General features: G+C 36.5%; 1 long non-coding RNA gene across 1 annotated transcript in view; it reads left to right on the forward strand.

Annotated features, from left to right (window-relative positions):
- Positions 1 to 19,511, forward strand: part of LOC112540921 (uncharacterized) — an 82,725-nt gene extending 63,214 nt beyond the window's left edge. The window contains exon 4 of the long non-coding RNA XR_015796807.1: positions 18,195 to 19,511. This is a non-coding gene — a long non-coding RNA (uncharacterized LOC112540921). The remainder of the gene's footprint in view (positions 1 to 18,194) is intronic.
- The last annotated feature ends 1,109 nt before the right edge of the window (positions 19,512 to 20,620 follow it).

Consider the following 20,620-nt stretch of genomic DNA (forward strand, 5'->3'; position numbering starts at 1 on the left):
TGGGGAGATGAATGCAAAGAGGGTTTGTGTGGGGAAAGTACAAAGATAATGTCCAGGCCTTCCTATTTTAGTTTGAGTGAGGCAGTAAATATTCTGAACCTCTATAAGGGTCAATGAACTAAGACTAAGTTTATAAGAAACTGGTTTATAAGTACTACATCTGTCCAGTCCTGTGAAATGTATGCTGTACTGGAGGGATTGCACTTTAAAAAAAAAAACAACAGGTTTGTAGTTTGATCATTGTCTCAATGATGACTCTGTCTGCATAGAATAGCACTTCAACAGTTATTCTTGCTGTGGTAACTTCTAGTTACTTCAGTGCACTATAAATAGGGCAGCTTTTGAAAATGGCCAGGAAACTTCCCTTAATCCAAAGGAAGGAAGCTACGACTGTTCACCAGGACTAGCCAATATGCTCATATCATGCTAGTGTTTTTTCATCTGCACTTGCAGTTTGTTTATAGGACCAATTGAAAATGGTGGTTTTCATTGCTTGGTTCTAGTCCAGGACATGCTATCTTAAAAGTATCTTAGTATACTAAGCTACCTATAACAGAAGTATTTAGGTATGTATAACAAGTTCATCATCAGTGGCCTTCTTCCAGGTGCCTCCTAGCATCCAATTATATGAAACAGTGGCTACTTTTCAGTTCTAGCTGACTTCCTAGAGAAGCTAGCTTAACAATTACCTGTTGGTCTTTTCAGTGCCAAGTGTTCACCCAACATACTGTTAATCATTTTAGTGCTTTTGTAACATTGTGCTAGTTGTTTTGCTTACCTGCTTTTATATGTTCCATTTTTTTATTGTTATAGCTGACTTTATATTTTTAATTGGTCTTGTTTTCCATTATTAATATTTTCAAAATATATGATCCATATATACCACCTGAGGAACTTTTCTCCAGCCATTTCTTTTTTCATCTTGCAATTCTTCGGTATTTGGTTTATGGATTTCTTTTATGTTTTTATTAGAATCAAAGCGGCTTTTCTTATAGGAATGGCTAGTATGTAGATGTGGGGGATTGTTGGGCTTTTTTCATTTAGTGAATCTTTCAAAAATTTATTGTAATTCCATGATTTCTCAGATTTCTTCCTTTTTTTAAAACTGCTGCTTGGAATATAGTTAATTCTTTGGAATGCTCCTAAGTAGAAGCTTTTTTGCTGGATCTCAGTGTTGTCCTGCCTAGATACTAATTAGGCTCATCTTAGCTATACCAGTGGTCTATTATTTGCTCCTAGATCATTTACTGGGGTCCCACCGCTATCTGCAGAGAGTAAGACTACTACTGAAGGGTATTTACAACTAACTGATATTACAATAGATCTAAGTTACAAAGATTGACATTTCTTTCCACTTTTCTGTATGGGAGAAAAATTTCTTCCTGATTCTGACCTTATGCCAGATTGTTAACTTTTCACAAAATCACACATACAAGCAATTATTTGTTTGAAAATGTCCTCACTTTCCATGTACAGAAAGCCAAGAAATAATTATATTTACTTGAATTAATATCCAGATTTAGTATTATGTTCAGTCTTCTTATAATCTTTGCAACTTTTAATTTTAAATGTGTTTTCTTATGGGTCTTGTTTGTGTTTAATTAGAGGGATTCATTTTTCAGTGTAAAGTGTATATGCAATCACTAGTATAACCATAAACCTATAAATTGTCATATGTATTTGGAATACAATATGTTTTGGCTTAGTACAGGAATGGATAGTATGCAGCTCCACATGCTACTGTATTACAACTCAACATCCTGTGTTACATACTGTATTTTGGATTAGTATTGCTAAAAGCCATTTTTCTTGAATCAAAATGTCAGTAGTACTGTATATGTGCCAGTTTTAATATGTGGTTCTCCTACTTTAAGTCCCCACTATTCCTATCTTTGGCAAAATCTTTATAAAGTGATTACACGTTAAAAAGGCACTGTAAAATGAGTCAGTTCCTGTTCTTTTGGTTGAGGCTTTGTTGGGAGTTCTCAAAAACGATATTTCAGAATGTGGATGTGGTCAGCCTAGTCACTTTCAAAGCATCTTAAAGGAAACCAACATCAACTGTAGCACTGATATAGTCTAAAAGTTGTCCTTAGTCACAAGGTACCCTGCAAATGTGTCTTGGGGTTTCTTGGATGCATAAGAATAAGTTCTCTGCCCCAAACTGTTATTAAATTTGATGATGCTAATAGATAAAAAATGCAGTTGTATCTAAACTACAAATATAGTTCTGATAAAGTAACTTTGACTTGTTTATAGTTATGACATGTGTCTGTTTTTGTATGCAAAATAGTAAACTAATTTTAAGCATATGAAAATAGTTAACAAAAAGCCATTTTAATTATAATGAATCTTCTTTGTGTAATAGTATAGTATCTAGTAATACCTTACTGAAGATTTTTTAAAGGAATAGTTAGTTCCTGGCAGGCAATACTTCTAATAACACTTCTTCCTAGTTTGTATATATAAAAATATAATTCCCAGTTGCCCCTAGTTCTGCTTAGTTCTGTGTTCTAATCTTTATTGTTCAGGCAACAATAAAAGAATAAGGGGAATGTAGATTCTTCATTCCAAGTAACAGTGTAAATTAGATCTTTAAGTTTATAGATTGCTTTCTCCATTGCATGATATTTGATAGTTGAAACTTAGATCTCCTAAATATATTGTTTGATTTTATAAGAACAAAAAACTTCTCATTCAAAATATCATGGATTTAATGGACTGTGACTGCTTTTGTTCTACAGTTCTACATTTTTCATAATAATTTCCAGCGATGTAACCCAAACCAAAAAGGAAGGGAAAAAAATTGGAGAAAGTCAATGATAGAGAACAATTGTTCATGCAGAATAGCTTGGTTCAATTCTTGTATCCCCAGATAAGGCTAAGAAAGAGTTGGTGTAACTCTTAAGGCCTCTATTAGTAGACATTACAAACTATTACTAACAATGTGAGCTGATATAAATTTGTGTGTGTCTGTATAATGTAAATGATATGAATAAGTTCCTGTATTTAAGACTTCCTATATTTATCCTATAGTTATAATTGGTTATACATCTAAATCTGAAAGTGTCTTCATTCAAAGGTTTAGTTGCTTCACTTTAGCAATTCCCAATCTGTTATAATCAGCATCTTCTTTTTCTTTCCAGTCAATGCTTTCATAATGCCCCAGTTTTGCTTCTTCCATCAGACCTGTATTAGGACTTTCATCAACTATTTTAAGATGAAGTGGAGTTCTACCTCTTGATTGGAATCCCCCCCCACTCTAATGTAAAAGCAAGTGATTTAATTGGATGTTAAAACATGCTTCAACTATGGAAATATATTGTTGGAAAAATGTAAATAAATGAAGATTATTCATGAAGGACTAAAACTTCCTAAACAGATGGCAAGATTTTTTTCTTTTTGGGGGGAAGAAAAAGCTAGTGAAAATTATTGAATTGGTTTATTGAGCCTTATTCAAGCTTAAGTGCAGGTGTCAGCCCTCATTACTAAGAATTGATTTTGGAGAACAGGTTATAGTTGCTCTTTTTAAGCAAGCTCTAATATAGGAGTCTCAAATTCAAATTGTCATGAGGGCTGCATGAGAAGTTCATTTGCTGAAAGGATGCAACCAGAGGCATACCCAGGGACTGTCAAAAAAGTCAAGATGATGGCTATGACTGTACAGTACAATTAAAGCCCCACTTCTTTTTACATGTGTGTTTTGTTGACATTGATATAAAAGTTTCTAGTGAGTCAAAAATAGATGAAATGAAATGGATCTTGGATGTCATTAAATATAAATTTATTAAATAAAAACCTTCACTGAATGTATTTGATTTCAGAAATGGTTTTCGTCATGCACAAGTGGTTTTCAGTAGTCTGGAATGATCCTTCTGGAGGGAGATAGCAGATATCTATGTAGGTTCCATAAAGGAAGATATTCTTTTATTGAGCAATGCACCAGCATGAAAGACTGAGAGTGGTAGGTTTTGAAACTTTTATTGAAGCTAGACCGCAGCAGTCCTTTTTGCATTTTGTCCTACAGAGACAGATTATGAGAGAAAGCTAGCCAAAATAAAAAGATTAGTAAATCAGTCCTACCAGGATATTGGAACTTTAGCTGGCCCATGAATTCAAAGCCAGTACTGTAAATGCTATATTGGTTACAAAAATGAGATCAGATGGGATCACGGTCTAGGCAAAGGTTGACATATCCCAAAAGCAGTTCCTGATTTCAAGCTCCAGTGTGGGGAATTCAAGACAGGCTGTGATAACAAAATGTAAATGAATGTAGACCTAGCCTTTGTACATGGGAAGAACTGACTGGAATAATGTTTAGTGGCTGCGGCCCTGAGATTGGAGCTGCAGAGTAAGAAGATGCTATAGGGATTGATCTTTCTTCAGAAGATGCTTATATCTGTATAATTGTGTGCAGGGATTTTGTGTGCTCAATGATCAAAATGGTGGCTGCTCATGGTTTAGAAGGCAATGTTTAGAAAGAAAAGGGTCCTAAAAATGCTACACTTTTATTGGAGACCTACATAGCTGAATCTCAATACCTAATAAAGTTGGCAGCTAGCAGATATGGTCAACTCTTGATCAGTATGTTATTAGAATAGGACTTAAGCTAAGAAAAATAACATTACCATGTACCCATCCAGTACTCTGTACATGAGCGAGAGAGGGAACCTGAAAGTGGGCCACCTTCATCCTCTATGAATTCACATTCTCTGTATCAGTTTTCTTCCTATATTCTCCTTGCTTTATGCGTTTTTAGCATAGTAGTAGAATGCCTAGTAGCTGAAATGTTCTGTGTTCTGTTTGGATATATTAAAGGTACTAAGTGTGAGATAATATTAAAACATGGCAATAAAACAGTATTTGGTTGAATAATGGAAAAGTAACAGCAGGGATAATAGTGTGGCACTTAAACTGACAGGAAAGATAAATCAGTACAGAGGAAAAGAACTTAAATACTTAAAATGCCAGGGGAAATTAAAAGACTGAATCTGGCAGTGAAAAAGACATAACACTGGAGCTAGACAAGTATTTTTCTGAAGGACATTCTGTATATAGAATTCCACCACTGAAAAAAATACTTTGTCTTGCAACCACTCACCTCATTTGGCAGAAGAAGGACCTAAGATAATGAATGACCTTTCATCAAGAGAAGTAAAGAGAAAACAAGATGCTCTTCATGTAAGCAGGGAATGTAGAGCTAGGTCTAAAAAAATAGGTTTCTCTCAACCACTATTTTATTTACCAATACTACACTTCTCTCTAGCCATGAGCAGCTTGAGAGAGACACCCTTCCTTCAGGCTAAATAATGAATCTCCCAGGCACACATTATAAGAAATGAAACTCTCAAGGCAGGAACCACAGGTTCCCAGGCTAGGGAGAGCCATTGTGTCAACATAGATCAGGTTCCTTTCAGGGGAAGCAAGAGAATTCTCAAATATCCTTTCACTTGAAAGGAAGGAGGAAAAGGCCTAGAATTTAAACCCTAGAGCATTAACCTATCTATATAGGCTTTGACTCCTATGTGTTGCAGCAGGCAGTTACTCTGTATGTAAATGGCTTAATTCTTGTCTGCAATAAAGAAATCAACCTAGCTGTGAGCCTTCTGACAAGTAAGCAAGTTCCTAAATAAAGGAGTCAATGTCTGGAGTGTCAAGATTTTCAGCTGTGTCTGTATGAAGACTAACACATATAAAAACACCAGTAAAATAAAAGAGGCTCACAGCCTATTCCTCATATTTGTAAAGATAACCAGCTTAATAAACTAAGTACCAGAACAAAAATAAGTAGATCAGCAACTTTACTTAGTCTTCCCGCAATAAAAGTTGTCTTGAAACTCTACAAATATCTCTCTCGCCCTCCCGCCCTTTGTATTCTTTTGGGAACACAGTACTGGAATGTCATGTCATGTCAGTCCAGCAAATATACAATCCAGAAAGTCAGCTTCCAGGTGATGGTTCCCCTGCCTAGCAGAATGGCTTTGCAACCTCTGTTGCCTCTGAAGTCAACTATAAACCACAGCTGACTGTAGTTTATAGTGATTGTAGAGAAAGTCAATTGCAAGCCTTTCCCTGGTGCCTGCCATACAGATTGGAAATTGGGAATTAGTCCAATATACTGTATCTGGAGGCCACAGGCTGATAGGCTGCTTTATAGCTATCTCCTAGATCTTTTTTGTTAATTTAAAACTTATTACTTATTTTTATGATTTTTGCAAAAAATAAACCAAAGCCAAGAATTTTTGAGAGTAATACATTTATGAAATATATATAATTGAGAGTGCATATATTTATGAAAACATGTTGTCCTGAGGAGAAATACAGATATTTTAAACATCCATATTTAATATTTATATTTAAGATGACATTGATACAGATGGGGCTAATCTGTAATTATATAAAATTGCCATACTTCCAGTACCCTAGTTCATTCCTGTCTCTTTATTCCTCAGAGCACTGTCTAAGCAGATAAGAAGTCCTGCTGGTTCACATGAAAGGCTAATCTAACCCCTCTTTGTCACTATTTCTAACCTTCCGAACTCTGAGATTTCCAACTTTATATTCTGTCTTCCAAGCATTCTTTTTTTAAATAAAACTTTATTAAGTTTCAAAAAGAAGATAAAATATAAGGAAACAAAAAAGAGATTAGAAAAGGAAAAGATCAAGGAAAAAGCAAAATTAAGAGTGCGGGAAAAAAAGGAAAAGGAAATAAATAGAAAAAGAATGACTTCCAGCTTTCTTTGGTACAGATGCAAATAGAAAATACATTAACCTCTTACTCTAAAATTAACAATAGTACACAATGTTTCTATCACTACATATAATTCTAATCATCAAATCCCAAAATTAAAGTTTCATTTCTTTCAGTTTCAAGCAAAAAGTCCAAAAGTGATTTCCAAGTAGAAACTAAACTAGACAAAGTCTTCTTTAATCAAAGTAGTCAATTTCTCCATCTCTGCCAGTTTCACTAATTTCACCATATGTATTTCTTCCATTGTAGGTATTTGTAAGTCCTTCCACTTCTCTGCATATAAAAGTCTCACTGCTGTTAACATGTGTAGAAACAAAGTCCCATATTTTCTCTCAATCTGTTTATCAAACCTAGAAGAAAAAAAAAAGACATTCCAAGCATTCTTGAAAACATTGCTTCTTCCACTTTTTCAATTTATTCCTAATAGTATTCCCTGGGAAATTTCCATGGCTAGCCCTCCTTAGATGCCCTTAACTTGGTCATCTATTCAGCAAGTCTCAGCATCTGATCTATTCACACTTGTTTTTCCTGCACTATTTTTTCTGTGTGCACATTATGCAAACCTGATTTGACCTTTCTGTTTTTCTAAGTATATCTATCTTCATGGTTCCTTGCCTTGAATTCATTATATTGGGTACTAATGACAGAGGGCATTAAATAGACTTAAAATGGTCATTTAAAATGTACTACTTGCTCTCTTTTCCCTGAAATTTTAATTGTAGGAATTATATCAAAAATCTCTAGCCAAAAGAAAAAAAATGCAATAGGTAGGAGGATTCTAAGCTTGCCCTTCCAATGTATAAAGTTTCCACAAGCAGGACTTTCCTTACTTGTTTGAATAAAAACTTCTCGCACTGCGTGCTTCCCTCCTCTCCCCAGTGTAATGTGTTGACTAAGTTTCAATTTCCTAACAGGCAGGCTTCCTTTTTTTTGGTTTGTTACGTGTTGTTAACAGATAAATCTGAGTTTGGTGAATGACTTTGCTGTTAATCCTGTAGTTTTCTATTAGTAATTATCCAGCATTCTTCCCTCTCCGGTGTTCCCAGGAAATGTTGGGGCTTCAGCTCCCGACATTCCAGCTAGGTAGGGAAAGCACTTCTGGAGGCTTGCCTGATAATTACATGACAGTAGTTGCCAAAATGATTGTAAATCCAATGTTTTTAGAAGTTGTACTTGGATATTCTGGCTATCCAGTCTGTGTCTAGAAACTAAATTAGTTTCCTTCCAGTTCAGCTGAGGATAGAAATGCATATATGTGGGAGGAGAGAGGGAACTCCAGATCTTGACCTAAGGATAAATGCCTTCCTTATATATAAAATTGTAAATTACAATGTGAGCCTCCCTCCATACAATTATAATCCTGAAAAACACTTGTAAAGATGTAATCAGGGGTCTAACATCTTGTTCCTGCTTCTCTTCATCTCTATAGCTTCATATTTTTAATTCATAATTGTTACCAATATAATTAACTTAACCAACTTAAACTGGTGATAAACCTTGAGTTTCTAGCTTATCCTCAGCTCTAGTTTCCAAGAATGATTTTATTTTAAAAAATATGTGGTGGTAACATGCAAATAAGATCAAGATAAATATGGAGATTACTCTGGCTACCTAAAATTTACCTCTCCACAATTACATCTTTTTCACAGATTACCTTTCAGCAGTGAGATTCTTAGATGTTGACATTGTTATACAATTTAATTCAATTTAAAACTTCCTGCAGCAAATAAGAATTACCTTGCCAATATATTTGTATTACAATTTGGATGTTGATGGAGTAAGAGCAAAAGGGTTTTTTTAGATTTTTTTTATCCCGCCTTTATTACTTTTATAAATAACTCCAGGCGGTAACATACCTAATACTCCTTCCTTCTCCTATTTTCCCCACAACAACAACCCTGTGAGGTGAGTTGGGCTGAGAGAGAGAGTGACTGGCCGAAAGTCACCCAGCCGGCTTTCATGATTAAGGCAGGACTAGAACTCGCAGTTTCCTGCTTTCTACCTGGTGCCTTAACCACTAATCCAAACTGTCTCTCTTTTTCAGTTTACCTTAGCAAAATTAATATTGTAGTCATTAGTATTATTTAATATTGAGGGTATTTAAAATAGAAAATTACACCACCAAGTTTTCAGAAGTGTCATTTGCTGTCTTAGAGCTTTATAAAGCTTTGATCTCTATATGGTGCTATGCTGAAAAATCAAACAATTGCTTTAAGTATTTGGGGTTATCATCTCTGAATCCTGAAAGCAGAAGTGATCTTACTAGATTTTGTAGGAAAGAAATTTCACTATTCTGTAATTTAAGGTAGATAGCAAAAAGTTAATCAGGGTTTTAGAAAAGAGTGTGTCTGTGCTCACAAAAGGCTTGGTAAATTCCCCTGCAATTGGTATTGACTATTGCAGCACACTCTACATTGGACTACCCTTCAACAGTGTCTGGAAATTTCAGTTGGTACAAAATGCCATGGCAAGGCTGCTAACCAGTGCAAAGTAGAGGAGCTACATGATATCCTTTCTTAAATAATGGTTCTAGCTGGCATTGCCTGTTGGGCACAATTTAAGATGTTGACATTGACCTTTAAAGCCCTAAACTTTAGGCTTAGGGCATGACTATCTAAAGGGCGACCTTATCTGAACCTGCCCAGTTACGTAGATAATCAGAAGATGCATTTCATAAAATACCCCATTGCCAGATGCTTGGTTTTCTGATACATAGGAGACAGCCTTTCTGTATAGTTCCCCAGGTATTGTATATATTCCCCAAAGAGGTTCATTTGGCTCCCCTTTCCAGTATTTAGGAAAATGGTAAAAATTCACTTCTTTCTGAAACAGGCTTTCAACTGTTCATTCATTTTAATGATCTTGATTTTAATTTATATTTTAATTGTACTGATTTTAATGCCATGTTTTATACTGTATTTTGCATTGTTTTAATTATTCTAAGCTGCCATGAATGCTTATATGGGCATAAAGATGGAGTATAAAGGTTGAGTCGCAACTGCAAGATGGGAAGCTATATAAATTGATATAATAAATCACATAATAAGTGATAATAAAATATTTGATTTTATTATGGCGCATTCTCAGCTTTTCCATGTTTCAAGTTACTCATCAGAATCTTGATAGTTATGCTCTGTGCATTCTGTGAAGTAAACTTGGACACCAATAGATAAATTTAAGCGAAGAATGATAAAATCATTGATGATTGCAAATCAGAATTACTACTGCTTATATTCTCACAGGGATCATACCTTCATATCTTTGTGTTGTATGTACTATTTAATTTATTATGGCCATAAAATATTATTACAGTCTAGACTCAGCAATTTCTAATTTTGAAACAAACTTCTTCCAGTTTAAAAAGTGGGAAGGTGATGGTGGGTGCAGAATAATGGAATTTCATAGTGAAATTCCTGAACATTCAAATGAGTAACTTGTATCACATGAAACAGAATTTTTTAGGGTCACACACATGATACTTTTGCTTGGGGCAGCTTCACATCAACAATACAGTAGCAGGAGGAACAATAGCAAAGGTATGAGTAATTTGGTCTTTATCTTTCATTCCTCTGTAATAATACCCAAAGTGGGTGTGTACATCTTTTCACATGTTCAGACATCTCTTAAAAAATCCCCAGTAACAAATATAAGGCATACAAGTTATATCTCTTTCCTGTAGTTACATGGCTGACATATTTCAGTCAGTTGGGTATAAGGCTGAAATAGATAAAATATATGCAGGATTCTGCTGTTCATATTCAGACAATATGAAGTTTTGGGGCTTACTGCTTTCACAATAACTGCAGTTGGGCTGGGGGTGGATGAAATTTTAAACATTTAGAGCACATCATTGCCAAAATCAGTGGACTTAGGTTTTTTAAAAGTATGAGGGGTAGGGTAGAATAAATCAGAACAGGCTATATACATCTGTATGTTGTACTTCACTGTAATATGGTGGACAAACATTTTGAGTCTTAATCAATTAAGGCTGTTGAGCCTTATTGTTCATAATACACTACTGTGCAAGAAAACAAAATATTAAGAACTCGATATGCTATACTGTCTTGAAATATTTGAGAGTTTTAACAAGGTAAGGAAAAATCTCTGACAACTTGGCATATGCCAGGAATAAAAATCACATTGAGCTCTTCGTAGAATTAATTCCTAAAAGTTTGTTGTTAATACTTAGGGAATTTGAAATATTTTTCCAAGCTTGCTTGTACATATCACTCACAAACCTTCAGGGAACCTTCTATTGATAACCAAGGATAAAGGTAGCTATTTAATTACATTTATCAGCAATTAAAACTAGTTTGAGTCTGTCTTCATGGGCATGCCAGTGGTTTTGCCTTTGGGAACTTGTTCTAGAATATTGTGCCAGCCACCCACCTCTTCAGGCCTGCTCATACTAGTATTGTCTGGCACAGTGATTAAAAATGCCTTGGACAGGAATTTCCCTGACCACGTTCATTTCAAAGTTTAATTTATAGCGCAGTTCATTAATTAGTGTAAGTCAAGTGACTATCAGCTGTTATGTCCAATACAGTCACAGGTTCTCAACTATTTAAAAGTTGGAATCATTACAAAATGATTATTGTAAGATACATTGACGTTTATATCCATAGCTAACTCAGTAGCAATTCTTGTTCTCAAGAATGTGCTTTAATTAGGCACCTGCGTTCCATCAGGTAGTTCCTTTCTGTGATAACATAACATTATGCAACGTTACAGACTCATTTTGGAAAAGAAAAAATAGCACAGGTACCTTTTATACATTCCTACACCCATAGTATTTTAGTCTAGATAAATGTTGTGGCAAGCATTTTTGGCATGCTAATCTTTCTTCTGAATTCTTACCTATGATAGAATTAACTATATCATAGAATTATTACTGAATGGTGAAGTATAATTTCAACATTAAGGGAGAAAAAGAATCTTAAATGCAGATTGGCTTCAATTTAAATGTCCTATTACATTTTATAAGCATGAGGTATGGTTTATATTTAAATTATTCCTGTCTGTACAGAATGTAGGGCTTTAGGTTTGATTTCCAGAAAAGGAGCTTTAGCATGTAAAGAGCATGAACATAGCACTTGTTTACAGCTCTTTAAAGCAGTTGCATATTTTTAGAAGTGACTGCTTTAAAAGGTGTTGTCTTTGTGCTCCTGCACACTCTGATGTGATTTTCTGGAATCAGATCTGAAGTGTTGCATCACCCTAATAGAATGCTCAGTTACCAAGGAATGATGCAGCCTTATGGCTCTCTATTTCCACAACTGCTTCTTCAACGAAATAAGCTGCCTGGAAATTTTCTTCCCTTTGCCAAATCCCTGGCTACCCATACCACGCTGAAGGTTAGATTGGGGCAGAAGCATGTTTTTGTCCCAAATCGAGGGAAAGCAAAGGGCCATCTCCTATTATGACTGCTAAGGAAGCACAAGTCCCTCAAATTCTTGGTCAGCACCTTGTGAACAAAAGCTGGAGTCCTATGGCCTGGCTATCTGTTTACTCACTCTGTGATCTTCCAGTATTATCTTAGCCTCCCTCCTCCCTTCTCCTCTCCCAGTTTTATTTACAGTATTTATTAAACCATCTTCCATTATAGAATAAACAAGAAAAAATCAGCCATTTTCATGTTTATTTTGAAGCTATAAAATTATTAACAATAGTTATGTTGAAGAATTAAAAGGCATGAAAATAAGCCACTGATTCATCTCTTTTCCAGATAGGGTAGCCATTGCTTATTTATTTACATGCATATGGGAACATACATACATCTTAGTATTGTGCGGAATTAATACTTATCCTTTACTTTCCCCCTGAGGCTGAATTACTACTGTAGTGAAATTTGAATGGTAATATGTTTAAAGCTTACTCAGTTGCAAATATCTCTTGTTTTTAGTTACCACACATAAAGCTGTGTATAGGAACACAATTTGATGGAATGTCAGGAATTCAGTAGCAGTCTACTGCTGCACTAGCAGGAGGGGCAATTCTTCATCCATGCTGTTTTCCCAATAACCCAGCCATTGCACTTAATATGAATATAGTGATTGGCAAGCCTTGTTTATGGCAGAAGCCAGTAAACTGTAATACAGTTTTGGAGCCTTAACATATGTCATTAATGGGAGGAAATTATCCTTTCAGATGATTCTATTTAATTCCTTAGTCTAAATGCCTCCATTTTGCTGTATTTACAAAAATAGTACAGGCAGGAAATTGTATGTGTATGTGTACCCAGTAGATATACTTGAATTGTTTCCATCAATCTCAGCTTCAGAAGAAGAACTGATGGCTGCAACAGTCTTAAGTACTTTTGATAGATTGGCTTTAAAAGCATTAAATCCTACTCACCAAACTTTTAGTTCAGGCTAGAACAGGCCAGAATATGTTGGAATGTGACTCATAAGCCCCTGAGTCAGCTACTGTGGTATTGTTGCACAGTAATGATGTTGCATTTTCCTTAATTTTTATTTGACCTTCTGCTGGGTGCACTTCATTTCTTCAGTTTATTAATGAGACATCTCATTAATATAAAAAGAACTTATGAAATGTCCTAAATTAGATTTTTCCAATTGGAACCACATCATTTCACTTTATGATTCTGGATTTTTTTTTTTTTAATTCTTGTTAGAGTACCAGTGTTTCCTTATATCTGAGACTGTTAAGCCTGGTCTTATGCTTTCTGTACCATGTATCACATCTTAAAACAACTGGCTCTAACTACAGTAGTCAGAATTTAAATGCATACATTGTGAATTAATGAAATATTAACTGTATTTTAGAATAATACTCCTATTTTGTATTTCTGTATTTGTATTTCTGTATTTTCTTATTTTGTATTTGTATTTTTATACTCTCAAACTGTATTTTAGAATAATACTCTTAACAAAGGTTATGTTGAATATAAAATGTAAAGCTTGGATGTTAGGCATCTAGAACAAATTAACTGTACAGACAACCAAGCACAGTAGCTTTAAAGCACAGTATTATGTGCTTTAATTATGGTAGGGCAACATAAGTAAGAATCTTCCTCATATTTTATCCCAAGAACAGCTCTGTAGACTGGGCTAAGACAAAGTGTCTGATCCCAAATTTCTTAGTGAGTTCCATTACTGGATCTCTTCTGTCCAGATCTAAAACCATAAGGAGATTTTTTTAATGGACATTAAAATGGACCCACTATTTAATTGTACCAGTATAACCTATTAGTCCATCACCTAAAATTAGATTAGCACAAATTAATTATATAGGCTGCTATATTTTTTGCACCTTCAAAAAAAAATCCTGTGATAAGCACAGGTAGCAGTAAATGAGATAAATAGCAATAAAACATAAACATGCTAATTGTTAACAAAAATTATTTTGTCATGGTCAGATCATCACATGGTACAGTTGCAGTGGTTGCTTCCATATCTCCTGTGAGGCTGATTTTAAGGGACTTGCACATGGATCTGGATCTGGTGGTTTCATAACTCAGTACTGGGGAAATATACTGATGTGCCATACTTTTCAGGTGAGCCTCTGGAGGTGAGCTGAACGCCCCACTGTCCCAGGCTTTGAGTCAGTTGGCTCCTTAGTCATCTGCCTGTTCACTGAGTCCACAGGTTGCTTGAGTTTACCCAGGCACTGCAGGCAATGAAGCAAGTAGGCAGATATTTGGAGTGTCAGTCATGGAAATCAATAAGTGAGCATGAGCCAGCACCCAGCTTAGAGTATAATGCAGAACCCATGCTGTAGAAAAATAGACTTTTCTCTGCTTATACTCTGTTGAAAATCACTTGAGGGAGCTGTTCCAAATGCTTTAACCCAACCCAAGGGCTATGGAAGTCTTAAACTGTCTTTGGTAGTGACATTTAAATTCTAAAGAATTTTTTGCAGATCAAATTGCACATATCCATGGTGGGATAGATGCTATCTTTGGTGACAGTTGAAGGGACAAAAACTTACTTGTTCTGTACTATCTGATGAGTTTTCATGTTTACCTTGAGTATGCAGATAGGGTACTTGGACAGGTTTATGCCACAACTTGTATTTTAGATCTGTCTCTTTCTTGAAATATATTGGGAGAGAGGGATTCATAGAGGGAGGTGTTATGCTTGATTATTATCAATTCTCTCAATTGTAGAGAAGTGCCACATCCTTTAAAGAAAGTGATATTACTCCCCTCTTGTGGAGGAAAAAAAAATCCACATCGCTTCCTTTTTACCAACTTCAAGCAGTATCAGATCTGCCATTTGTTGCTGAGGCAGAGTGTGGTGGAGCAATAATTCCAAGCACTCCTGGATATTGGAGACATGTTTGAGCCCTGTTATGTGGTAGGAATTTGAGCCGGTTGATCCTGAGGAACTGGACAGGGTCCTTGTGGCTGCAAGCTTATGTGAGCCTCCTGTGTTCTGGATCCATGCCCCTTCGGGTTCATTAAGGTGTCCCAGGAGGTGACATGTGATTGGGGTCTGAGGTGGTTAATCCCACTTTGCAGGAGGGGGTAGTACCACCTGCCTTCTCAAGAGGCCATCCTTGGACTCAACCACGTTAGACAACTCTAGTCTCCAGCCTTCCCTTTCTGGTGAGGGTGGTTGGTGCTTAGCTTCAAAGGACCCTGGATTAAGCAGATTATCTGGACCCTTTTCAATCTAGGTTCAGATCAGGGTGAAATACTGAGACAGCATTGGTCGCACTTAGGACAGGGATGGTGCAACTGCCCTAGCTCTCCTGGATCTCTCAGTGGCTTTCAATACCATCGACCATAGTATCCTTCTGAACTGGCTTTGGGGGTTGGGAGTGGGAGGCACTGTTTTGCAATGGTTCTCCTGCTTTCTCTGTAGCCAGTTCCAGTCACTGGGTGGGGGGAGAGGTCACTGGGGCTCCTGCAGTGTGGGTGCCCCAGGGCTTGGGTCTCTCATCTTTCCTCCTTACATCTACATGAAACAGCTGGGTGAGGTCATTCAACAGTATGGAGTGTGGTATCATCAACACACTGATGATACCCAGTTATACATCTCCATCCCAGGCTGGGCAGGTGATGCTGTTGTGGTGCTGACTGGGTGCCTGGAGCTGTGAAGGTCTGGATGGGGGGAACCTACTTTGACTCAACCCTGGCAAGATGGAGTGGCTTTGGATTTTTGGCCAAAGTCTGGTGATACGTCATCTTTTGACTCTGGATGGGGTGGTGCTCTTCTGGAGTGAGGTGGTGTGCAATTTGGGGTCCTCCAAGACTCATGGCTTCTGGAGAACAGGTGGCAGCCATGGCTAGGGGGGCCCTTTGCACATATTTGTCTTGTATGCCAATTGTACCTTTTCCTGGACCAGGCGGCCTTTCTCACAGTCATTCCTGCCTTGGTAACTTCCTGTTTGGACTACTGCAGTGTGCTCTACGTGGGCTGTCCTTGAAGCTACAGCTGGTCCAGAATGCAGCAGCGGGCAGTGTTGGACACCCCTAGGTTTGCCCATGATACACTTCTGTTGCACTAGTTGCATTGGCTCTTAGCTTCCTTCCAGGTGAAATTCAAGGTGCTGGTTATTACTTTTAAAGCTTTACATGGCATGGCACTAGGTTATCTGAAGGACCACCTCTCCCTAAGGGTATCTGTCCATTCCAGTTCAGATAGGGTATCTACTGAAATATTCCCATTAGATGGGACCTAGGAGGTGTGCCTTTTCTGTGGCGGCCCCTACCTTGTGGAACACTCTCCCCCTGGCTATCCGGCAAGCCCTTCTCCAGCTCTCTGGAAGGTCTTACAGACCTGGCTCTTCACCCAGACACTGGGTTAAAGTGATGGGGGTCTGTGGATGGTTGTGGGGCATCCTAGGAGAATGACATTTTCCACTAAGGCACCAGGTTTTCAGTTTCTGTTTAATGGATTTAATAGCTTATTGTGAACCACCCAGAGTTGTCCTCTAAAATGGGTGGCCATACAAATCTAATAAAAAATAAAGTGAAATAAATTAAAGTCATGGAGCAACAACTCAAGTACCCCTGGATGACTTTCTGGATAGTTCCAGACTGAGTCATTACATGGAGATGGTACTGGTCACCCTGGTAGACCATCTAAATGTGTCAGATAATTTGTCCCTGCTTGTGCTCCTTGCTGTCTCTGCTGCTCTTGATATGATTGACCATGGTATCTTCCTAGACCTCAATTTTAGCCTATTGTAGTGTGCTCTATATGGGGATGTCCTTGAAAGAATGCTGGAAGATTGCAGTAAGTCCAGAATGCAGTTGCTAGACTTCTGTCATATATCTCCAAACAGAAGCCTGTAACATTTGTCTTGGCTGTACTAACCCAAATAGATTTCTGAGTTAAGGTGTAAATGCATATAACCTGGTTTGTGCCCTCCACTTACAGAAATGGCTGTTCTCATATATTGTATCTCAGGAACTACAATCAGCAGCCAGAGATATACTGCGTGTGCCATGGAGGGACTACTAAGGGTGTTGTCTGCAGTGGCTCCAAAGCTTTCAGTAGTTCTATCAGCTTTTTCTTTTGCTAGTTTAGACGTAACCTGAAAATGTATTTGTTTGCTTTAGCCCTTCCCATGGTAGCATTGCAATATTTAGTCTGTCATTTTTTTTTTATGCTGATGTCTTATAATATGTAGGTGGCATATAAGTATGATAAATAAATGTTATTTATATTGCAAGGAGTTTTGAAAAATTTCTATAGGATATAAAGAAATAATAGTCACCAAATAATGCAAAACTTTACAAAAATCTAAGCAACTGAGTGTGATTTGACTGATTCAAACTGTACTTGCAGAAATGCAGATAATTTTTAAAATGTAGACCAGTGACTGCTGTGATATATGTTACTTAAACTCCAATTTCTGTTTCAAAAATACCAAAAAAATATGCAAAGTAATCTGGATCACAAAGCATTGTTAAAAAAAATAAATAATTATGACTCTAAAATAAGTAGTAATAAACTTTCACTATCTTGCTTTAAAAACTGTGTTTTTTCCTGAATAATGGGCTAATTCTTAGGGAAAGGTATCAAAATTTTCATTTTGCATGCAAGAAAATTAATAATTCATTACTTGCCAATATTGTTGAATACTGATAATTTGCATACTAATAATCGAATAACAGTATTTATTGCTATTTGATCTATTGGATAATTTTTGAATTATTGTAATGCATGTATTGTATATTTTGTTGTAAGCTACTTAGAGTCACATGATGGAAGCAGCGTATAACATAATAAAATAATCATTAACTTCTCATTATGAGATACTTATGGATTATTCAATACGGAGACCCTAGACACCCACATGCAGAAATTAAATCAACCAGTATACCATGATAGCAAAGATAATATGGCTAATCAGTTGATACTTGCCAAGGTAATCTATATGTATAAGGAAGTTAGTAATGTTTAAAATTGTGCCTGAATCTATCATAAAGAAAATACTCTGTATAATTATTCTTGTTCTGTTTCCACAGGTTGCATTTGACAGCACGTGATGGTCCAGAAACTTAAGCTGCTCATCAGTCGCTCAGTAGTCAGTGTAGATTCTGTTTCTTCGGTCAGCAGCTACATCTGGCTACTGGGTCTCTGAAGACGTCTTGTAGCAGCTGGTCACTGTACTTCACCCCTGACTGGTTGGATAACTTGAATTACTTTTTAGACTATCCTATAAGATAAAATTATTCAATAATATTCAGAATTTATCCACAAGTATTAAAAAGTGATTCCAGATACACACACACACACACACACACACACTTCTGATTGAATTAAACAGGATTTTCTTTTAGTAATGTCAACTATAACAACAGGTTGCAATAAATAGTTGCTAGTATTTTTAAAAATACTTCCACCAATTGCTACATGTTGCAATAACCAAGTTCTGTTGTCCTTTTATACTAAAGATGAAAAAACTTTATCCAGAGGTACAATTTATTGGGAACTGTCTTTAGAAAGAAGCATATATAGATAGGGAAGTTTAAGCAAAAAGTGAGATAGGATCAGAGCCAAAGGTGGCTCAGACCATCCATTGATACTGTTTCACAGCCTAACACTTTTTGTTCTCTTGCACTTCACATTGTCCTCTTCTCCATGCAGCTAGAATGAGAATGGTTCCCAGAAGTTCTGGGGGTTTTTTTGCAAAGGAGTTTTGAAATGAGGCTGAGAACTGCACGTAGCCCAAGGGTCACAAGTTGCACACCCCTACATGGGACAGTAGAAAAGGAGAAAAACCCCACTGAATATCAGGAGCCTTTTAAAAGACTTTGCGTGTAAATATTCCTTCAGACCAGAAGTGAAAAGGATGTTGAACAAATACTGTAATCCAATTTTTTGCATCCTTGGAATCTAGGGTGGCCACAGCAGTAGCATATGCCTGTGGAGCATCCTAGAAGATCAGAGTGAGTCCCCCTATGCCTGTGCAGACCAGCTATGCAGAAAGACATTAGAAAATGGGAAGTGGGCATTGTTTCGTGGTGGACTGCATTGTATCATCTGTTTCTAATAATAGTAGTAAAATGGTATCTGAAGATAATATTGGAATGGCTCCATTGGTTCTAGTGTACCTACTTAAAGTACACCCAGTATGATGATGAAAATGATCCAGCCTTTGGGCCTTGACCTGGCATACAATGTAGAATACTGTGTTTGTTAAGCAACAGCTACATTGTCTGCTGGGTTTCAGGCTGTCTGGAAGTACAGTACAAAAGGAAATTGTCATGATGCTTACTATTTTACATTCTATTGCTTAGCTTTCAGCATAAAATCAAGCTGAGCTTTATAAGAAAAATATGCTGGAATCTTTCTTATATTAAATAATTTAAATACTTCCATTTTGGTCATATCTTTATTTCAAATTGTAATACATTCAAAAGGATAGATTTTGTGTTAGCTCTGTTGCATTTTATTGAAAAAAATGGAAGCATACTAAACAATAATTCAAACGTATTTGGTACAGTAAAACCATCTAGATAATCTTGTGGCATATGTGTAGAAAGATTATGTGCTAGAGTTCTCTGGACACTCTATACCTTTTTGGAGTGTAAGCAAATGGACTATATTTTTTAGATGCTTCAGACCAGAGAGAAGACAAGGCTAATACAAGGTTTCATTTCTTGAAGAAGGCTACTTTCAGTGTGGGGGAATGTTGTACCAGCACCAGCGTTCTAGTACAATCCAAATGATTGAACCAGATTATCATATTTTGGAATATGGAATCAGATTCACCTTTGGAATCAGATTCATCTTTTATATTCCACTGTGTTTTCAAAATCAAGATAGTTTCTCTAAACCACTGCTCCATTTTGTGGCAACACTGTAAGAACTATATTGGATTGGTCTTTAATGACAAGGCTATGCTATAGTAGTTTGTAATTTAGGTATAGAATTTCATGTTTTAGTACTTTTTTTTTAGACATTTTACTTTTTATGCATGAGAGGAAAAATTGATTAGATAAAGTGATAGGAATGAACCATTATTAAAGTCATATGAGCCATATTGCTTTGTAAATTTAATGTTCAAAAAAGTAGTTTTAATCTATGACATTTGCCTGTCTTCATAAAGTGTGGATGTCGTGCAATCACATCCGCATGTATTAATGCTGCAGGACTGTTTATGGATCTTTGGTAGATCAGCTGTGCAATAATCGTGCATATAGCCATTTATTTAAGTAAATGAGAATGCTAGCATTTTGGAAATTTAGTTAAATTTCCTACATAGCATTTTGCCCACCATGGTGCCAGTTAGATTAGGTTAGATTTAGAATTTTTTTTATCCTGCCTTTTTTATTTTTATAAATAACTCAAGGTGGCGAACATACCTAATACTCCTTCCTCCTCCTGTTTTCCCCACAACAACCATCCTGTGAGGTGAGTTGGGCTGAGAGAGTGACTGGCCAAAAGT

This window comes from Python bivittatus, unplaced genomic scaffold (assembly GCF_059951505.1).
Source record: "Python bivittatus isolate LINGU-HERP-01145 unplaced genomic scaffold, Pbiv_v1 ctg000350_np1212, whole genome shotgun sequence".
Taxonomy (NCBI): Eukaryota; Metazoa; Chordata; class Lepidosauria; order Squamata; family Pythonidae; genus Python; species Python bivittatus.